The 22,439-nt window shown below is 43.8% G+C and overlaps 1 long non-coding RNA gene across 1 annotated transcript in view; it reads left to right on the forward strand.

Moving 5' to 3' along the window:
- The window catches only part of LOC126645379 (uncharacterized), a 97,661-nt gene that overhangs the window by 28,554 nt on the left and 46,668 nt on the right, over positions 1–22,439 (forward strand). Inside the window, exon 2 of the long non-coding RNA XR_007630116.1 lies at positions 249–279. This is a non-coding gene — a long non-coding RNA (uncharacterized LOC126645379). The remainder of the gene's footprint in view (positions 1–248; positions 280–22,439) is intronic.

Consider the following 22,439-nt stretch of genomic DNA (forward strand, 5'->3'; position numbering starts at 1 on the left):
GGTGCTTCATCACAGCACTGCTAAAATATGTTTGAATTTCTGCCTGGCTTTGAATGTAAATGTGCATTCGATCAGCCAACAAGGACACTTCTGTTCATACAGAATTCATGAGTGCATCTTAAAAACTGCTATAAAAGGACACTTCTTGTCTTCAGCTAAATTGACAACCCCTCTTTCAATATAAACTCCTTGTGCTTAGGAAATCAAGACATATGATTGTCTCTTTCTTTTTTTTTTTTTTTTTTCAGCTAAGAAAGAAGATTTCTTTTTAATGTCTGGGTGAGTGAAAATCTCTGCTGTTTGCTGTGATGTTTCCTTTCAAGAGGCACTGCCGTGTTTTGGTGTACAACTATTGCTTTTCCCTCTGCTTGCCTGCCTTAAAACACGAGTTTCTGTGGGGATACAGGGCTGGGATGAGCCCACCTGCCTTCCCACTGTCACTCAGAGCCTTCTTAGCAAAAACTGAGCCTGTAACTGAGGATTTCTTTGTTGGTTTTCACCAGCCTGTCCTTCCATTCCACATCCTACCTGTAGATTTTCAGCCCAAGGGAGTGACATGTTACCCAACCTGGCCATTTCCAGAGCATTGCCTGGGTAGCAGAAGGGTTGGATCAGCAGAAATACTTATTTAGAAAGTATTTATTATATTCTTAGCAGCTTTGTTGTTTGTTTTTTTTCAATACTGCCATGAACAAGAACACACCTTGGATCCTTCCCACAGTAAAGTGTCCAGAGATCACCCTGGAAGTCGGGGTGGGTTCTTTTGTCTCCCAGTTCCCAGTGTTTAGTTCACCCTGCTCTTTTCTGCAGTGGTAAGAACCTCTAAAATTGCACATTCTCACTCTTCCTGGACAAATATTTCAAGGCAAATATTGCTGAGGAACATTACAAGGGGCTGGTGACAGGAGATGAGGAGTAGCCCAGCTCCTGGCAGGGCTTTGCCAGGCTCTTCAGGACCTGGCAGGGATGGTTTGGGATTATTTCAGGCTCAGCTTTGTCCCCCCACTCTGCTGAGCAGAGCCCACTGTGAGTCTTGGTATAAAGGCTTTAAAGTCATGTTGGGTTTTGGGGTTTTTTTTGAGAATTCCTATTCCAAAGGAAACCTGGAAAAGCACTCTGAGTGTGGGACAGAAATATTTGTGTCCCTGGATTTATATTTAAAAAAAAAAGTGTTGTAATACCTATGTACCACAGGATGGAGTTACAGACTTAACTTTAGATTTTTGTGCCTTCCAGCCAAACTCTTAATGTTTGTTTTAATGTTTGGAGGGAGGTGGGTGTTTCATACTCTGGACTTGCAGCAGATGCCCCTTTTTCAGAAGTCACAAAATCATTCAGGTTTGACAAAAAACACCTCCAAGAGCAAGTCCAACCTTCAGGCAATCCCTCCACAGCCATAAATAATATTGATTGATCAACTCCATCAGAAGGTGCCACATCTACAGGTATTCTGAACAATTCCAGTGATGGTGACTCCAAACTTCCCTGGGAGTCTCTTCCAAGGTTTAACCACTCTTCCAGTGAAGGATTTTCCTCCAATAGCCAACCTGAACCTCCCCTGCTGCAATTTTAGGCTTGTTTTTTTCTTTCTTTTTTTTTTTTTTGTTTTGTTTTGTTGCCCTTGTTTAGTGTTTTATAATTTTTCTTTCAAAAATTAAAGGATTAAATTGAAAGGGTGTGACGTGATTTTGAAGGCAAGAGGTGTTGGGGCATTTGAGCTCTGCTTTCTGCTCTTGTTGTCTCTTTTTTTTTTTTTCCCATTTTCATGTAGTGTATTAATAAAGGATGAAGCAAAGTCATGGGTGCTGCACACTGTGTGAGACAGTTAAGGTGATAACACTGATTTTGGAAACTCAATTCTCCCCCTCTGGGGCTGCCAGGCAGGACTGAGGGCTTTGAGAACTCATCCAGTGTGTGAGGGGCTCGTGATGAACAAGAACACAGAGCTTTAAACAACTCCAATCCCCACTCCTGCCCTGCTTTTGTGCAATTCCCAACATTCCAAGGGTTCTTCTGGAGTGATATTCTATCTGTCAGCTCTCACCAGGAGAGATCTCAATTCAATAGCAATAATGTCGTGTCTGAAGCAATTTTCTTCTGCTGACTTGATTCCTCACATCATCTTGTATTAACCACATGTCACTCGAATATTTATTCTGTCTGTGTGTGGACTTCAGATCACTTTTCAAAATATTGCCTTCTGTCTATTGGGGTAGGAGCCTAAAACCCCCTTTAATATTTTCTTGTGCTCAATATCATGCTCAGTCATGTCCTGGATTTAGGGATAAGGCCATGGGTTCAGTTAATCTTGATGGTAATTTCAATTTCTAAGTGCCCAGGTGTGCCCTGGGCCCCAAGTGGAGGTAAGATCTTGATTATCTGCTCTGGTCAGTGGGGTTGTTCCTGTGATTTGTGTTGTCTCCCACAGAGTTCCTGTCCCCACCCAGTGCTCCATCAGCTGGATTTTGGTGTCTCAGCACGTTATTTCCTGGCCTCTCCTGCTTAGTTTCTGAGCTGCTTCCAGGATGAATGAATGGCAGCTCCTTCTTTTCAAGGCTTCACTCGGCTTTTTGGGACGCTTTCCAAGCCGTGCTGCCACACAGAGCTGTCATCTTGTCCCTCCCCACCTGCTGGCCTGTCCACTGTGCTCCTGGGGAGGCTGCAGGAGCAGGATTGACATTTTAGCTCCCTTTCCAAATGCCTTGTGGTAATGAGTAAATGTTTCCACAGCGTTTTGTCATCCAGCAACGTTGGGTTGATGATTCCTCCTGCAGGGAGAGGAACAGCAGGGCAAGGAGGAGGGAGTTGGCCTGGTGTGGAGCTGGTACAAATGAGAGCAAAAGCCCTGCAGAAATAAGGTGATTTCATGGATAGATCTGTTAGAATATGATGTTGTCTCTAAGCCACACATACCCAAAGCTCCCCTCAAGCTCTGGGTGTTTGCAGTGCCAGGGAGGGGGGCAATTTTCCCATGGAAAAACGTGTCTGAACGTGATCAGGATTTTTCTGGCTCCGTGTAAAGAGCCTTTCCTTCCCTGCTATTATCAGGATATCTATTAAAAAAAATCTCTTTCTTCCATAGGTACTTCTGGATCATCATCTGCTCATAAAGGGCTTTATCCTCTTCCTGCAGCAGGTGACTGTAAAGCTGTCAACAATCATTTGGGTTTACAGCAATAGAAATTATACTAGATTTTTTTTATTATTATATTTTGAATGCTCTGTTAGTAGCACAGAAGTCTAAATTAACCTTAGTCAGAATTATACTGGCTGTATATTTTATTAATATTTGGGACCATGCAGCATCACAGAATCCCAGAATGGGTTGGAGAGACCTTAAATATCATCCCATTCCACCCCCTGCCATGGGCAGGGACAACTTGCACTATCCCAGGTTGCTCCAACCTGGCCCTGGACACTTCCAGGGATCCAGGGGCAGCCACAGCTTTTCTGGGCAACCTGTGCCAGGGCCTGCCCACCCTCACCCTAAGTAAAGAATTCCCAATTTTATGCTGATTTCTATATGCCACACGATTAAGAATGATCTAAGAGTATTCTTTATTAAAAAAGGCTTTAAAAGACATGCTGTGTTTTTTGGACAGTAATGTGAATTTGCAGTAGTTTTACCACCTGGTCTGTTGGTGTCAGCCCTAGAAGTATTCCCAAGGCAAAATGAGAAATTGCAGCATCTGCTTTCTGTTGGTCAGTGTTAATTCAGAATTAAGATGATCAAAGGGGGTTATTGGAAGTGGCTTCAAACACAGGCTTGCCTTAAATGTTACCCCAAAAGCTGTTTGTGAGAGGCCTGTTTGCCTGTGTAGGCTTAGGTATGGAACTGAAAATATCTTTGAAGCCCAGACCCTTAATAATGGAGAATAATGAACTCCCAATGAAATAAATGAATGTAGTGATATTTCCAGGGACCTTTGTATGATGTGTGGCTGTTGAATTGGATGAATATAAAAGACTGGGACACGACACAATCATCTGGCTGTGAATTGTTTGGGCTGGAGGAGAAACAAGTGGAGCAGATAGATCCATAGAAACAGGAGGGTTCAGTGTTAAAGGTAGGGTGATGATATTTTCATTTCTCTGCTGAAGCTGCACTACACCCTCAGAGTGTATTAACCATCTGAGTAACCCAGAGGAAGGGATACAATTTGTATTGCTGGCTTTACTTGGAATGAGACTGGACAGAAACTTTTCAGTTCAATCCCCTGAGCAATATTTCTCTGCTGTGACATGGCAAGGAGAGCTGACTATGTGTCTCCATTTGCTGGGGAAATGATTGAAGGGAGGAGATTTCCATGTGATAGAAAAAACTCTTCGGGCCATGCTCTCAAGTGAAGTGTGGGCAGGGGGTTGGACTGGGGGATCCCCAGAGGTCCCTGCCCTTCCTGGCAGGTTCAAAAGCCTCTGGAGTTCTCCCAGTCGACAGGTTCATTTCAGCTCCTGAATTAACTCTCTTATGAGAACTGACATGAATTAATTTTTTATTTTTAGTGGTTTGGAAAAACAAACAAACAAACCTTTGCAAGATTGTTCATTTTTTGTCTCGCTCTCCAACCCCTTCCAACCCCAACTTTTCCATGATTCTCTAAGGATCTGACAGGATCTGGCTCTCCACAGCAGCTGGAGAGAGCCAGAAACCTCCTCCTGTTGTGTGTCTGCCTCTGACAACCCAGCTTAACACCGAAATCCCAGAGGCTGTGGATGGATGGGAGACACAAACCCACGTGGCTTTATTAAAAATGAGCAGTTCCTTTGCATCCCTTCAACTCTGCTCCCCTGTAACGAGCTCAGCACACTCCTGTAATGTTCCTATAAAGCTGCCTGTGGGATGACAGGAATATATGGTGTGATGTTCCAGTCCTTTCATAACATTCCACAGTAATTAGGACATAAAATGGAACTGAAACTTTAAGCCACATTTCAGCTCTATTCTATATGTATATTACTCTTCAGCAGGCAAGGGCAGTAATTTAATATTGACTTCTGGCTGCAAGATTACCATATAATCTAAATGCTAATAACAATTAAAGCACAGCGTGGTGATTAAAGTGTCCCTTGGAATATTGAAAAATACAGGTAATAAATGGTGTAAGGAGGTGAGGCAAGGCTGGAGTTTAAGGATCTGTTCTGAAGGTCTGGGCTGAGGAAAAAAACCAGGTTGGGCTGCAGAAGTTTTGTTCTGCAGTCTGAGCTTCTTTCACGCTGAGGCCTCAAACACACACAGTCTTATTTGATATCTTTTTATTCCAGGCTCTATCATATGGAAACCAGACTTTTGAAGCCCAGCTCAGGAGTCTTTTATTTCCTTCCCCCATTTCTGTAAGCCCTAGTTCATCCTGGGAGAGGTTAAAGCAGAGCTTTCCCTCATGAACAGCGAGGAATATTTTCTTTTGCAACTCAGTTCTTACTGATGAGATCCACACTTCAGAGTTTTCCAGGAGGCAGAGGAGCCATGAAAGGCATCTAAAACAAGAAAGGGACGAAATGAAAGGCATCAACCCTTTCAAAACACCCAGCCATATGTGAAAATGTGTGAGATCTATTAAGCACGATGCGTTCCCCGCCTCGTGATGAATGCGAGGCACAAAAGGTCTCTCGGCTCAGCTGTTGGTTCTTCCAAAGCTGTGTTTGTGTTTTTGCTTTGCTTGTAGCTCAAAGTGTGTTCATTTCCCCTGGATTTCGTGGATTTTTAATGGATTTATTCACAGGAAAAAAAAAAGATAAATATTTAGTGTGTGGCATGATGGAAATGCCTTGTGCTGGTGGCTTCTGGGGACATGGGTGATGCCAGTGGATCCAGGATCTCTCCTGAGACCTTCAGTTAATCCATTTGCCTTTGTAATAATATTCTGGGGAGAAAACCACCCCTGTGGCTTCTGATTTCCTGCTGCCAGCTGCACTGCAGTGCCTCTGGAAACCCTTTGATGTTCACTGATGTGCGTGTGCAGGTTCGCTGATGAACCTTGGCAGGTTCAAAAGCCTCTGGAGTTCTCTCAGTCAACAGGTTCATTTCAACTTCTGAATTAACTCCCTTATGAGAACTGAAATTTTTATTTTTTTTTTTTTTTTCCCAGTGATTAAAAAAAGAAAAGGCTTTGCAAGATTGTTCATTTTTTCTCGGTCTCTAAATTTCTCCATCTGCTTCCACAGATGCAGAGTGACCCAGCAGTGCATGAAACAGTTGTCATAAACCACACAGTGACTGTCCAGGGATCCTTCCCCAGCCAGTGGCTTCCTGTAGTTTGTTGGTTTTTTTTTTTTCAGCCTGGTTTAATTTTCTAAATTGTGGAAATCACAGAGCAGACAGACTTATTTTGTCCTTTTCCTATTTTTTGCCAGTGTATTTTAGAGGAAGGAAAGGGGCTAAACAAGGCTGTAAAAATAAATCCATTACCAGCTCTTCCAAGAAGCTGTTGCAGCTTGGTTTGACTTTGTTCTCAGAGAAAGGCAGAATTGAAATAGCTGAAATTATTTTGGTTTACATTTTTTTTTTGTTTCCTCTGCTGTTTAAATGCCTTGGAGTTGTCAGGAGTTGTATATATTCGGGTTTTCTGCTCTTTCCCTCTTGCATTTCCCTTTCCTCAATCCCAAATTTCAGGGTTTCTGCAGTGGATCCAGGTTTAGCACCAAAAAAAAAAAATCAAACTATCACTATCTCAAGAGGATTCCACTATGAATTCCTCTTGCAGGGATCAGTTAGAAGGTCTTGATGCTTTGGAGGGACTCAGATGGTTCAGTGCCTGGCTGGGAGAAGCAGCTTTTCCTCTGTGGGTTCTGTTTTACTGCTCTTTGTGACTCCTGCTTCCCCAGACCAGCTACAGGTGGTGACTCCTCACCAGCTCTGGGAGGAGACACTCAAATTGTTCCTCAGATCAGCACTTCGAGGCTGAAGGTGTTGCTGTGATGGGGTCACAGGGAAGAGAAATGAATTAAAAGCATTAAATCCTCACTTGTGATTCACTGGTGAGAGAGGCTGAGTGGTCACTGCTCGTGTCTGAGCAGCCTGGGGACTCCAGTGGGTTTGAGTGCAGCCCTTGTGCTCTGCTGGGTGTCTGGGAACAGGTGAATCAGATGGGAGGGAGGGGAGTTGTGGTTCCCCAGCTCTTTTGGGGTGTTCCTTGCTCAGCTCTGCACACAAAGGTCCCACTGTAACCCTGGGGTGGGGAAGGAGCCATCTCTGAAGATGGTTTGTTTCCCACTTCCAGGGTTACTCCTGGTAGTTAAAGGGGAGGAATCTCACCAGCAGAGCACCCCAGCCCAAGGTTTTCAGGGAATCATCACAGGATCAGGGAGTGGTCCTATTTGGATTGGTTTGGGTTGGATTGGACTGGAAAGGAGATTGGAGGATCATCTCATTCCACCCCTCTCCCAGGTTGCTTCAAGCCCTGTCCAGCCTGCCCTTGGACACACCAGGGATGAGACAGCTCCTCTGGGCCACCTGTGCCAGGGCCCCACCACCCTCCCAGGGAGGAATTCCTTCCCAATATCCCATCCAACCCTGTGCTGTGGCACTGGGAGCCACTCCCTGTGTCCTTCTAAAAAGTCCCTCTCCGATTTTCCCGTCGGCTCCTTCAGGTCCTGGAGGGCCACAATGAGGTCTCCCTGGATCCTTCCCTTCTCCAGGCTGAACAACCCCAGCTCTCCCAGCAGGGCTGCCCCATCCCTCTGATCATCCTGGTGCCTCCTCTGGACTCTCTCCAGCAGCTCCATGGCCTGTGCTGGTCCCCAGAGCTGGAGCTGCTCGCAGGGAGGGTCTCAGAGGGGCAGAATCTTTTCTTCTCCCTTTCTTCTCCCTTTGTGAGGCCGTGCCAGGGCTGTTTGCAGGCCAGCACCCAGAATGAGCTGCAGAAAGGCCCCTCCACAGGCAGAGAAGTGGAGTGAACAGGTGGTTTTGAGTCTCAGCTGATGGAGCAGGAACAAAGATCCCTGTGTCGCTGTGACTGGGGAATCAAAGGCCCTGAATTGGCTGCGTGAAATACTTTTTAAAGGGAATAAAGGGCAAAAATAAACTCAACACTCGGCTAACCACTTGAGCAAGATGCAAATAAAATGGAAAAGGGCTCTTTTGTGTCTGTTGGTGTGTTTGTGAGCTGGGATTTGCAGTGCACGTACATTATTCTTGATGAAAACGTTTTGACTGCTTTTTGTCAAAGCCCTTCTGTGCTTTAAGAGCTTCTCTTCATCATAATGGGTTTCCCTGATAGATATCCCTGCCATCATAACCAAACCCTTCCCAAGCTTTATTTCTTCAGAATTTGAGAATGTGGTTTTTATGCTAATGGTTTTCCTGGGGATGTTGAGCAGTACCCAGAGGTTTGGAGCATTTGTTATTGTTAATAATACAGCTTTAATAGATCTGCTTCCTTCTGGAGGTGGCAAAGAACTTGATGAATTCTGCAGAGGGGGATTATTTCACCTGATAATGAAATCCCCTCATCTCCTGGGCAAGAAGAGAAATAGGGTGGGACACAGCAGTTCAGCAGAAGAAATACTGAAGGGTTTGTGCAGCTGGGGTACAAATCACCCTTGCTGGTTTTTGGGTACCTCTCTTCATCTCAAATAGGCAAAAAAAAACCCCAAAAAATTAGGTATGATGCAGATGGAGCTGAAAGTCATGGGGAGATGAGGAAGGGGGATTTGCCTGGCACAACTGGACGTGTGCAAGGAAGGAAATGTGGTTTTAAATTGTCAGGAGTGCCTCGGGCAGAGCACGCTGGGCCCACGGGAGGGAATCAGTCACAGTGTGTGTGCCCAGGATCTGCTGTGCAGGCATGGGCTGTGTTTGATCCCTCCCTGTGCTGTTGGAGAGGTTGAGCTGCTTGACATCCCCCAGCCCAGGGGCAGGACACAGAGTTCAGGGAGAGCTTCAGAGCACGGGTGTTCCAGAGGGCACCGACTGCCTTCATCTGGCACGAGGCACTGAGGGAGAATTACAATATTTGAGTCTCCTGGCAAGGGGGTTTTGGAAGGCAGGCTGCAAACCGGGGCTGATTTGTGCTTCTGTGAATTACAGATGTTTTAGCAAGAGGAGCAGGAACTTCTGGGAGAAAGCCCCAGAAATCCTCTGCCATGGAGCTGAGCCTACAAGCTCCAAGGAGGGGGTTCTTCTAAAACACTTAATTTTTTTCTTTTTAAAGACAGTTCCAATCCAGTAAGTTTGAAGCTTTAGTGCTGCAGCTCAGCCTGTTCCCCTTGTGGGGTTTGTGTCTGTCTGACTCTGTGTGGGGTGAGTTCTTCCAGGAAGGGGTTTGAATTTGGGAACTTGCTTTTGTGGCTGTCAGAGGTGCTGCAGGAGTGATGGCCTCTGTCAGTGCCCACCTTACAGCCAGAGCTATCCCAGAAAAAAAGGAATTTTAAGGATGAGAAATACATTCCTGGTTTGTCAAATGCCCTTGCTGTTTGTTATTGCTTCATTAACTCGTTGAGAAAGAATTTTCCCCCACTAATTCAAGGTTAACAGCTCTGAACTTCTTTCTGCTCGAGTCATCAAGGAACTAATCTTGGGCTCACAGAATTGTACCTGACAATTGGATCCCTTTATTTCATCATGCCTATTCATTTTGCTTTGCATTATATTTCGTTTCAAAGACTGAACCTGACTGGCTTGGCATCCCTTTCCATTTTAAAGCATGTTTTTAGTATTTTGTTTTCTAATTAGCATTTCATTTGCCATCTTCCCCCAACCCTGTGCCACGCTGATATTCTTAAGAGGAGTAGCAGGATGGATTTTTCAGGTACTTAAGTCTGGAAAAGTCCAATGTTTAGAGCCCCAGCAGCTGCACCTGTTCTTCAATGATTAGTTTTAATTGATTTTAAGAGTATCCCACCACTCCCTCTGCCTTCAGGACTCCCATCTTTGGAATTGATGCCTGTGAGTGGATTTATTTGTGTCCCAATCTCCCATCAGGCTGTGAAACCCTGCAGGGGAATGGCAGAACCAGGAAAGCTGGCCCTGACCCCCTCTGAGAGCACTTTATTACAGGCTCCAACAATTCAATATTCAAGCCAAAGCAGTGTTTTAAACGACTCTGAAAGGCAGCAGAGGCTTTGTGCTAAAAATACCAAAGGCCTTTCCATTGAGCTGAGGAGTGTTATTTGCTTGGAGATAATTAGCAGAGTCCTCAGAGCTGGCTTTGGGCACGTCCTGACAGCTTAAAAACCACAGAAGGAATTCAGAAAGGCTGCTCAGGACATCCCATGAAATGCAGGATGAAAGATTCATCTCCCAGGCTGATGGAGGAGCCAGAGGAGGCCTGAATAAAAAGCAAATCCCTCTCATTCAGGGATGTCCATCCTCTTGTTCTCCCCAGGAGCTTCCCTGGCATTGCCATGCAGAGGTTGAATCTTCCTGGTGGGAGACAAACACTCCCCAGTTGAGATCTGCTGGTTTGGGAGCAGGGGACAAAATTTGCCTCTTTGGGACACTCTGAGTGGTATCTGGTGCTTCTCTGTAGGTTTTGGGACACTCTGAGTGTCCCAAAACCTACAGAGAAGCACCAGATACCACGATTAAAATTTTGAGGGGAGAAAAAAAATAGCCTTTTGGATTTTTTTTTTTTTTGCTTTGTTCAGGATTCTCCAACTTCTGTTGGGTGGAACGAGATGAGCTTTAAGGTCCCTTCCAACACAAACCATCCTGGGATTCTGTGATTTTCTGCCCCATTTCCACACTCAGATTGGTGTTGAAGATCGGGCTGTGGCTTGTTAGATCAGAATTACTGTGAACCATGTGGAAGGCTTTGATCATCAAAGGAGTGCAGAAATTAAGCACCTGAGGCTTTGATTTCTCTCACACATTCACTACTTTTTTAAATTTTTTTTTAAATAAAAGCAGTCAAAGGCCATCGTTTGGGAGGTCCCTGCAAACACAAGAACTGGGATTGTTTCCTCTCAGGTTTGGTCCGTCCTGCTGCTTGTAAAGGTTTTCTTTATCTGCTGGCCGTGCTGTCCTGACAGTGGCTTGGTGTTTAATGGGATTTCAGTCTCTCTTATTGGCATCTGCCTCTGAAATTCAGCTGAATGTCTCTGGCACGGGCTGGTGTGACCTCGGGATGTGCTCTGTGATTGCAAATGATGGGAAATTTGTCTTCTGAATCAACTTTTATGACCATATGTAGGACAATTTAAAAGCAGCGACGTTATCCATGGGGTTATTTAGAACTCACTCCCTGGAACGCTCCTGGTAGGGAAAGACAAAATGACCCACAAGGTACATTCTAAATATTTTTTTTTTTTTTCTGTTTAATTTGTAGCAAGCTGAATAATTTCTAGCACTGTCAGGGCAATAGTAATTCTAATCTCACTTCGAGTGTATCTGTATTTAGTATTTTAATCTTGCAGAGAGCAAAAGGCTCATTGCTCTCCGTGAAGGCTTTTGGGAGGCTATGGTGAGATTTTTATGCTCAAGAAGCATTAGAGGGTGCAGATATTACAGAGCCAGTTCTTAAAATGATCAGGAACCAAACAGTCAAATCATTAAAAAAAAAGGAAATACCGATGCTCCTTGGCATGTCTTTGAAATAATCTTAATTATTGGCATTTTTAAGCACGATATGAAAGAAAATAATCTGTTTGCTCAAGTACAGGGAAACTGCTTTATTTATTTTTTTTTTCTTCTTGGAAAGGCCTGAATGGCTGCAGAGGGTAGATATCATTTAAAAAGGAGGCTGGGGAAAAGGCTTTCTCACCAGAGTCTTGCCTTTCTTGCAGACATGTCATCCCTCTGCTTATTTATCATCTACCCTTCGTAAATGTCAAGTGTAATAACAAAAGGCTTTAATAAACTTGTCAGGATTGTTTCATGCCAGATTGTGTGAAAAGGTTATGGATAATAATAAAAAACAAGACCTAAAACAAGGCTGAATTCAGCTTCAGGAGGAGCCTTGGTCTCCCTGTGTCTCCTGAGAACTTTGGGCTTTGCTGCTGCACTGGCTGGAAAGAGAAATCCTTTTGTAACACGCATTAAAAACCCCCACATCAAATCACATACGTGCACACAGTACTGAGCAGAGAGAGAAGTATTTTAGGGCAGTCCTTTCAGTTGCTGATGACTCAATTTGAGGAGCTGATGACAAGCTCCCTTCCTGAGACCTGTCAGATAACAAGAAATAGCCTGGCACCTTGGTGCTGGCTGAAATTATTATGATTTTTTTGAAGCCAACGAGGATGAGAATAGGGTTTTTTTTGGTTTTTTTTTTGCACCCAGTTCAGGAAAGCACTTGCCTCACTGCTTGACTTTAACTGGTTATGTGCAATTTGTTGCTATTTATTAAAAGCACAGAGTACATCTTATCACTGAGTGAGCTGCTGTCCTCCCACGCTTCCTCCAGTGCATTTAATTCTCTCCCTTCCATCCCCTTGCATAATCATTCCATTACAATAGCTTGGAAAAGAAGAAGTAATTGGTTTCAAATGCTCCTGGTTGACCAATTTATATTTGAATACTCAGCTGGGGACCCTGTGTTCTCCACAGAGTGCTTGACGTTGCCTGTATTACTGATGGTTCCCTGAGTGCCCATCTTAAAGATTTCCTTTCTCACCACAGCTACTATTTTTGCCTGACCTTGCCCAGGCAGAGGGAAATGTTGTTGTTAAGATGTTCTGAACTGAATGGCTGTACTAATGTGGACAGAGTGCCCTGCTCAGGGCGGCGTTTGGCTCCTCTAATTACTGCTCCTGTCCATTTTACTGCTGTTTAATGATTTGTATTGTGCCCCTTCCCAGCAGCATGGAGTGAGTGGGGCCCTGAGCGAGCATCTCCACGGGGGCTGGGGAGGCAACAGGCTCCTGTTAGTGAAAAGGTGGCAGAAACAGCAGGTCAAAGAGTTTTATATGTATATATATATATATATATAAATATGAGCACTGATGTGCTCCCAAAATGGGAAGTGAGACCTTGAAGTCACCAGCCCTGCTTTGGTTGTCCATGTGTTTGATACCTCTGCTTGTCAGGGAATGATGTAAAGGTGGGGTTTTGTTCAGCTGGAAAGGGAAGAAATATATATTTAAAAGAAAAAAAAGGAAAATCTGTTGCTTTCTACTTGTAATTTTCTAATTAAGCTTTTTATTTCCCCTTGGTGAAAAATGAAGCCCACCAGTCTAACCAGCAGAGAAATGATGTGTTCTCACCCCTTTCTTCCTCCCCTTTCCTTACAGCTGTTCAACACTGGCTCCTCCCTGTCTGATCCAAGATTTGTGGACAGCTCAGGTTACTCCACTTAGCAGCTCTGCTGATGAGCAGCAGCCCTGAAGTGGAGGAATGATTATGAAAATCAGACTTAATCCTGAAACCAAACAGGACTTTTGCTGCTTAGGAGTTACCTTGGCCTCTGGCTGGGGGACAAAGGTGCAGGTGAGCACCTGGGAAAGAGGAACAAAATCGATTTTGTCATGTTCCAAAACGTATCCAAGAGTTCTCCCAAAGTGGGAGGTGTAAAACTTGAGCAGAGGAGGCTGAAATCCGGCCCTGGAACAGATGCAGCACAACAGCAAAATAAGAGGCTTTAATAATGACATGGGTTTGAAATGAAAGGATTAGTTGTTTTGCAACAATAGCCCAGGGGAAGAAGGAGCATAAAAAAAAAAGTCACTTTGGGGGTGGGGAAAAAAACCCCCAAACCCTAAAGCTGTTTGGAGAAGTGAGGTTCTGAAGCTCAGATGAAGGTGATAGCTCCAATATTGTGAATTATGGTGAGGGACAGAGACTGATTCTGTGCTTTTTGCCTATATTGCCTTCGTTTTCTTGAAGTGCTGGATAGAAAGCAGGCATGAAAAAGAATTGTGAACATTAAATAAAGCTAATAAGGGAAATTAGAGTTCATGAAGAACAGTTCAGAAATTCTTTTGTCCTCCTTGTTTTTTGCTGAGTATTTAGAGGTTCCCATGACAGCTCCAGGATTTAGATCCCTGACACGAACTGCAAGTGTTTTACTTGCTGAAGTGAAAATGTTAAAGGAGTTTTGCCTTGGACACTCCCAGGGATGGGGCAACCATTGGAATTCCATCCCACTCCTCACAGGGAAGAATTTCTTCCTTAATATTAAAGCTGATTTTTTTTCTGTACCAAGATCCTGCTGGGGCTCTTATCACTGTCACACACCACGAGGGACTTGCTGACCAGGTTTCAATCCAAGCTCCATCTCTCCATCCAATCCATCTGTCCCTTGTCCCACCTGTGGTCCCTGTTTCCCAGGCAGAGCCACAGTGGGAATGGGCCCCCCCTTCAACCCAAGAACTTCCTTCTTGTGGGAAGACAAACACTTGCAGAGTTTCTCAGTGATTTATGCCCAGACCTTTTTTCATCAGGGAACTCTCAAGAGCTGTTTTAGTGCTATCACAACTTGCTGGTTCGTTTTTTTTTCTCTGGGAAGTCAAAATTGGAGGGCAAATTGCCGGGCAGAGTTGATGGGAGAAACAATAACATCTGCTGATAAAGGTGATGCTGTAGCTGTAATTCTTAGGGAGAGACCAATTTCAAATTCTGGTATCTTCTAACTCTCCAGTGGGTGAGGTTTCCAGTTCTGTAAAACAAAGCTGGGATATCTTTATTATTATAGTTTTTTTCCTGTGCTCCAGGATTCCAGGGAACTGAGGGTTTAAGCTCTCCAGGAGGGTTTGCATCTTCTCTGTGCTGCACTGGAGTGTGACAGGAAAGGTGCATTTGTGTGCCAAAAGATTAGTTGGTGGCTTAGACCCAAGACAGGAATTTTATTGCTGAGATTTGTTTTCTGGGATGGAGGTCCAGGAAAGGATTTGCCAGAGGGAGAAGGCACCATAACTATTCCATTTGTAGTCTGAGTGAAAATTAGAAAACAGGCTGGGCCCTACTGTGTATTAAACTCATCTTGGTGGAGAAAGAACTCAAAAAAGAAATAGACTCAGATAATGTAATTACTTCTGTTTGACCCTTGAGTTATGAAGCTCACTGACTCCATCCTTTTTTAATTTAGTTGTGGCAAAAAAAGGGATGGCATAGTCCTGATACCCATTTTCATGCAGGCTCTTATTCTGATGGAGAATCTTTTTTGTGCTGCTGAAATGGAATAAAAGAGTCTCGGAAGAAATGAATGGTAGAGCTTTGGCAATGTGTGTGTCTGCTGTACAGGGCAACGAAGATACAACATTTTTAGGGTTCCTTTTATTAGCAATAAAGGTTATACACAAGCAGTAGTTGAGTGGGAAACTGGAAGCACAGATTTTAGACACGACTGTCTTAACACTCACTGTAAACACTTGGGCTGCAACAACCTTGTGCTGGCCTTTTTATGAGTTGAAATTAATTCCTAAAGTTGGTATAAGTATTGTAAGTCATTGTAAGTGTTGGTGACTTGTACACAGTAAAAGCTAATGATTCTCAAATATTAAAATTTGGGTTGTAAATAGAAAAATTTTCCTGCTGTGGTTTAAATTCTAGTCCAGGTCCTGCTCATTACTGACCTGGAGAGCAACACTGTTGTTAGTTCAGACCCCCGTGGTTCAGATTTTTCAGCAGGTATTTTCCTTGTAGGGCTGATTTAGCTTTGAGTAGAAAGCAAAGCAGCTCAGGAGGGTTTGTAAAGAGTGCTGATGCATTCATGGAGATGGCAGTTTTGTTCCTACAGTTGGCCAGCAGTTCCTTTTTCTTTAAAACTTTGGTTTTTAAAACAATCTCACTGAAGGTTGGCCAGTTGAACTGTCGCTTTCTGCAGCGCTCAACATTTGTTTGTTTTCCCAATCTTCATGAGGACAGTGGGATATTCAGTGGGAAGAGAAGTTTTTAAGATTTTAAGCATCCAAAATTGTCAGCTCAACAGCATTTAGTGCTAAAGCTTCACAGAAAACTGACTGGAATGGTCAGCTAAATGTTCATTTCAGGGGGGAATAATTAAAAAAAAAAAAAAAGGGTGCTTCAAGAATGCTTTTTAACATGATTTGTCCAAAGCCCTGGTGCTATTTTATGCTGGTTGCTCTTACCTATTGTCTTGATTATACTGGTTCATATGAAAGGACAAATTTAGCACCTAAAAAGGAGTATAATCCAAGTCTGATGTCAGCCCAAGTCTGTTGGTCAACAGGCTGCTCACAAAGCTCTTTGCAACAACAAAGAATGGTTCAATTTTTAAGTGCAAAGGGTCTGTGCTTGTGGATTTAACCCAGGATTAAATTGTTGAGGAGCCTCACCTCACCTGAAGGAGCAGAAATGTGGGTCCTGATGAAATATAAAGGAGGATAATTCCAGGGCTCCAGCAAACAGCAGAATATTCCCTTCAGAAGCAACAGCTGGAAGGCAGAATCACTCCAAGGGGTGTCCTTGAAAACACAAGGAGGGATAAAAAGGTGCTGGCAAAAGTATCACTGTGTGTTCCCACACCCTTTTCAAAATAGTGGATCTTCTTAATGGTGGCTTCTGATGATAAACATTTATCCCCACTTTAAAAAGGAATTCCATTGCTGCTGTCTTCAGAATGTCCTTGAGTACATTTTTAGTGTGACTTTAATCAAATGCCATTTTAACTCTAGTCCTATTCTGCAAATCTCCAGTGAAATTCTATTAATTTTCAATTAAACTTCAAGTAAACCAATTAGCATTTTCATTTCTATAGAGCAACAAAGGCAGAATCTGTAATGAGTCTATCCAGTTGCTCACAGAGGAATAAATGGTCTGGATAGATTTCTCCAGTGTATCTCTCCGTGAAACTTTGTCAAGTATATTACCTTTATCATCTTCTCCCCTGCTTTGGGCTGTAAATTGGATTTCTTGTGGTATACAAAACCACTTCTTTCCCTCAGCTGTGTTCCAGGGTTCTTTGTCTTCTCTGCAGATCTTTAATGTGTTTTTTATCAAAGTCAAAGCCGTGCCTTGCTGAGGCGGGCGCTGTGAAACCCTCCTTGTCCTGAGCAACTTCAGGGCCTCAGTCTGACAGAGGGCAGGAGAGAAGGAATTTTCCCTTCTCGTCCTAAATACATGACCAGAAGTGTCTGAATGACCCCAGCTGGAAACACACTTGGGCCCAGATCGTTTCTGTCTCTACACCCAGTGTTTCATCCTCCCTTTTCCACTCGCTCTTATTGCTGCCTGCTCGTGATCCCTGCCCTGAGGAGCTTCATTATAGAGAAGATACAGTCCCTGAGAGGGAATCCTGGAGCTCTTCCAGGGTGAGTAAGGCATCCCAAACTTTCATCATCACTTCAAGCTCGCAGCTGCCCGCGGTGCTCTGCCTGTCCTTTAATGCGGTGCTGCCCCAATTCCCGGGTGCCCTGCTCTCCTGCCCTCCCTTTTGCCAGCTCCAGCGCTTCCCTGCCCCTCTGCACAGCTGCCAGAGGTCAGGAAAAGCTAATTGCTGGTTTTTGGTGGGGTCAGTTTGGTGCCAGGCGAGCTGTGTGAAGCGGAGCCGCCGCAGCTGCCGTGCCCGAGCCAAGCCGGAGTCACGCTTGTCTCTTCCAAAATCCTTTAGACTTTGGAAATCCTTTAGAAAGCGCCACAGAGGCTCCCCCTGGCTCAGTTGCACTCTGAACAGAAGCACTGGGGTCAGGAGCTGGGCTGTGAGGCTCCCTTGGTGCTGGGCTGTGAGAGGGGGACACTTGGAGCACCTCGGGGAGTTCCTGCTGTGAGATCCCGATGAGCTGGGAGGTGCCCACAGAGCCCGAATTCCTGACTCAAATATTGGAGCTACTTCTGCTCAGAGCACAGGAGGCCACCCTGTGCCCCATCCCCACCTCGTCCCCCAGCCCAGAGCACTGAGAGCCACCTCCAGTCCTTCCTTGGACACCTCCAGGGGTGGGGACTCCAAACCTCCCTGGGCAGCCCCTTCCAAACCTGACCTAAAATCTCTCTTCTGTGAGGCTGTTTCTGTCTCTGTTTCTCAATCCCACAGCCTGTAATGAAAAAGTTATGATGACTGGCAGTAAATTAAGTCAAATTCCCTAACTTGAGACTTAGAATCAAAGATTAGGGGGAGGGATGAGGGGGGACAAAAAAAAAAAAAGTGAGATTTTGCTGTTTGCAGGTGCAAAGATAAAGTTTTAGAGAGGCCCTAAACAAGCCTCGGTGGGATGTGCAGGTTCTTGATGTGCTCAGCTCTTTAAAGTTTCATCTGTCTGTGCTCTCAGGAAGCTAAATACTCATAAAGAGGGAAATGTTGGTGTGGCAGGGGGAGTTCTGGCTGTGTTTTGCTGAGCTGGAAGCAGTGGCTTTTTCCTGACGTGGCACTTGGCCCTGCCTGGTTCCAGCCCTCACAAAACAGCACAGGAATTAAGTGGCCGTAACTTGTAGGAACAGGAGAAATCGTGTTAATTAAATAGAGCAAAGAGTGTGTGAGTTTGGGCAAGAGGAGAGTTTTTAAGGATATTGTTTTGCTGTTCCAGGGGAGAAAGGCAGGGAGGAGGAAATCCTGACTCCCTAGTGGTATTCCTGCTCTGGTGAAAAACAAAATGCAGGGAAGATGTAACACATTTTTTTTCTATATTTCATGTTAATTTTGCCCACTCAAGTCTGTTAGTCTGAGTTTAGCCCACCAAAGTGTCAGATCCCTGAGTTCCACCCCTGGCACTGAGAACACCATCCTTCTTTAAGAGAGAAGCTCCAAGAAAATCCCTTTTTCATTTTCTTTTGACACTTTTTTTTAATTTATTTTTTTCCTTAGCAGCAGGAAGGCCTGTGCAGGGTTATTAATGCTGTAGGTTTATTATTAAGGTTGTAGGATCGACCTTGGCTTTGACAAAAAGCCCTTTTCAATTTTCAACCTAGAGGATGCTTGGAAGTCTTAATATGAATGAATTTCCATTATTTTAATAATAATTGCTGGTATTGTGGTGTTTGATATGAAAATATGGGTGTCTTGTGCATTTTAGCAGCTGAGCCACCATGCCTTATGTTTGAAATTACCTATATAGTGAAGCATTTTAAAATGCTGGCCCTGAGCAGAGTAACAGCTCTGCTGTGACCTCTGGTGTTTGGAACTATTGATAATAATAATAATAATAATAATAATAATAATAATAATAATATTATTATAGGAGATGCTTTTTATGGAAAATCTGTGGCCAAAGGGCTGAGGAGCCCACGGAGAGCTCCACCTGCACATCCCTCCTGTGAGGAAAGTTCTAGGAACACACCGCTGTCAATCCATTTAATTGACATAACTGAGGTGACAAATTAGAGCAAACAGACTGTTGTAATTACAGAAAATCAGCCACTCCACTAATTGAAGTTACAACCCATCCAGAGGATTTATACATCTAAACACCACATCAACAGTAATTACAAAGGTAAAGCCACTGAAATGTTGTCTTTCCCTTGGCAAGGGGAGGAAAGATGGGCAAGCCTGGAATTGTTAAGGCTTTGGGTTTGGAAGTCCTGGAAAGGGAAGTTCTCCTCACGCTTTTCTTGCTGCTAAAGCAGTCACAGCTCCTGAAAAGTTGGGTGACGCCTTAAAAAAAGTGAACTCCCTGGAAGGGAATTTTAGTTGGGTTTGTGGTCCCGTGGAATTCTTGATGTGAGCTGTAATGGGTTATGACAAGTGTCACATGTTGCTGCACAGTGTTTTCCCCCAGATACACTTGAAATATTGTTTTCTCGGCAGCAGTAATAATAGCTAATTATTATTTGACTCGGTTATATATTAATTATTACTGTAATTGATAATTTTGAATAAATAAGCTGTTAATTTGCATTCCTGCAACATTTTTGTGCTTATCCTCAACACAAGCAAGAGTGAGTGGGAGCAGAGGTAGTTGTGCTTAGCTGCAGTTATTTTTGACATGGTGTATAATTATGTCTGTAATTCCATTTAGTACATGTGAATGCAGTAAATGAGATAAGTACAAGCACAGCTTCTCTTGTACAAGTATCCCAACCTTCTGACTGGAATGTGGGAGATGGAGCTTTCACTCTTCCAAGCAAAGTCCTACAACAACATTAAACCCATTTACAGAAGAAATGGAATTACTGGTTTAAATAAGGGTGCAAAAACATCTCCCTGTGGGAATTCTAGGGAGGAATCAGCTATAGTGCTGGTGGTGATGATGATCCATGGAAACACTTGGGAAAAAAGCTGATGTATGGAGTGGAAATGAAAGGAAATGAAAAGAAAAAGGAAAGGAAAGGAATAGGAAAAGAAAGGGAAGGGGAAGGGAAGGGAAGGAAAGAAGAAAGGAAAGGAAAGAAAAAACAAAAAGGAAAGGAAAAAGGGAAGGGAAGGGAAGGGAAGGGAAGGAAAGGAAGGAAGGGAAGGAAGGAAGGGAAGGAAAGGAAGGAAGGAAGGGAAGGGAAGGGAAGGGAAGGGAAAAAGGAAAGGAAAGGAGAAAGGAAAGGAGAAAGGAAAGGAGAAAGGAGAAAGGAAAGGAGAAAGGAAAGGAGAAAGGAAAGGAGAAAGGAAAGGAATGGAGAAAGGAAAAGAACTGTGGGAGTTCTTTGGTGTGGGTTTTTTTTGCTTCATTGATTTTTTAGTTTTGCATTGAGAAGATGATGAGTGGACCGGTCCATCCAGGGTGGTTTATCTTGCCATGGGATTTAACAAGGAGCAGGTTAAATGCATTCAAAATTCTGTCTGCTCAGCAGCTTTCTGGTGGCTCCAAAGATAGATGGCTGGGGGGGGTTTTGTGGGGGGAGGGAATGCTGGTGAGGGCTGGAGGTGAATTGTTTTTAGCGTGCTGATGTCTGATTAGATGTGCTGGAAAGTGCCAGGTTTTAGGCAGGATTTTTTTTCTGTAGTTCTGCAAACATTTGTGCAAAGCAAAAAACTACCAAGATGTAAAGCTTTAAGGAACTAAAACCCCAAGTAAAACAGGGCATTTTTGATTGACTTTTGCAATGGGAGCAGAATTAGGCCACTGCCCAACACTGCATAGGATTTTATTTAAGACTCCTGAGCTAATTGTCCTGACCTTATTCAGTATCTCATTCCATTTAGATCAGAGGGAGAGTGGGGGGCTTTTGAATTATATTTTTTTTTCTGATGTATTTATTAGTCTTGAAACCCATCATCGTTCTCTTTGTCCTTGTACTTAGCACATGCAAAGCTGTCATGAAAATCCACTGGACCTACACTATTTTCCTCCCTGGCAGGATTTGGCTCCCTCTCTGCTAAATTCAGAACTTGGAAACTTTTTTGGGGGTCTCTGGGTTTATTTGGCCCTGGCTGCTTTTGATATGAAGTGTGCAGCCATTCAGGAAAAGCTGGATCTTATTTTAGGAAGAGTTATACAAACAATTCTCACCTGTTTACTGAGCAAAGGCACATTCAGGAAGGTTTGAGTCCCACTGACATGTCCTACAATGGGAAGTGGAAATGAACACGGGGGATAAAAGTTGGAGAAGAGGGGAAAAAAATAAAAAGAAGGGATGATAAAAGTGCCATTTTCCCCTCTTAAGAACGCAGCTGGTTTACACTTGGCCACAAAAACCCCTCCTTGGTAATATATATTTCGAGTGATTTAAGAGGGCTGGAGCTTTTTAGGGGTGCAGGGCAGGATTTCTGGAGCTGTGCAGTTTTTGGAGGGCTTTGAGTAAATGAAATGCTGTCTGAGGGATTGTCCTCCATTACTGAGCTATCTGAGCAACTCTTAATCTTTCATGTCCTTACTCTGACAGCAGCCCTGGGAGTGAGGGAACTTCTATTATTCTTTTCACCAGTGAAGAACTGGGGAACAAAGAGGCTCAGGGTGAGATTTTCTCTTTAGGCTTCTTGCCTGGGTTGGAGTGAGAACTGTGTTATCCAAGACTCTTCTCTGCTTGCATTTAAGTTCCTTGCTGGTGCAGTGTTAATTGGGGCAACATCTAAATCCCTTTTAAAAAGTAATTAGGAGGGTCAGTGAGTAAGGAAAGTTTTGGTTCAAGTCAGTGAAAGGAAATGTTGTGGGGTTTTTTTGTAATACACGGTGCGAATTCTTTCTGCAAAAGGGAAATGGAGTCTGAACTGCTTTTAAGAGGAAATAATTTGGATTTAGGGGGATTATGTGATGTGATGCCTGATGCCTTTTCCTCCAAAATCTGAAATCCACTTAAAGTGGATTTTCTAAATACAGAAAGGGGGAATTGAAAACCTTTAAAGTGGAGGGAAGTGTCCCTTTGGCTCATCCCTTTGGTTCTGCCAGGCTGGGAGGGGAACAAAACCTGCACACTCCTCTAATACCCAGATGTGCTAAAACCAATCTGAGCTGGACTTAAAGTGCTTGAACTCTGCAGAGATTTGTTGGGCCGGGGAATAAAATGGAGTGTCCATTTCTGGGGTTCTTCCCAGGAAGCAGCACCTGCATGGTTTGAGTTGCAAAACTGCCTTATAAACCTGTCAGGGGTGTGTAACCACCACCTTTGCATCTTCCCCAGCTCTTTAAAACACCTAAAACCCCCCATAAATAATAAAGAAGATAACACCAAAATATTGTTTTTCCTCCTCCCTTTCTCTGCCCTGTAATTTGATTGTTCTTTCCTGATGGAGCTCTGGGTTCAA

The sequence above is a fragment of the Myiozetetes cayanensis genome, unplaced genomic scaffold (genome assembly GCF_022539395.1).
Source record: "Myiozetetes cayanensis isolate MyiCay16 unplaced genomic scaffold, myiCay2020 scf30, whole genome shotgun sequence".
Taxonomy (NCBI): domain Eukaryota; kingdom Metazoa; phylum Chordata; class Aves; order Passeriformes; family Tyrannidae; genus Myiozetetes; species Myiozetetes cayanensis.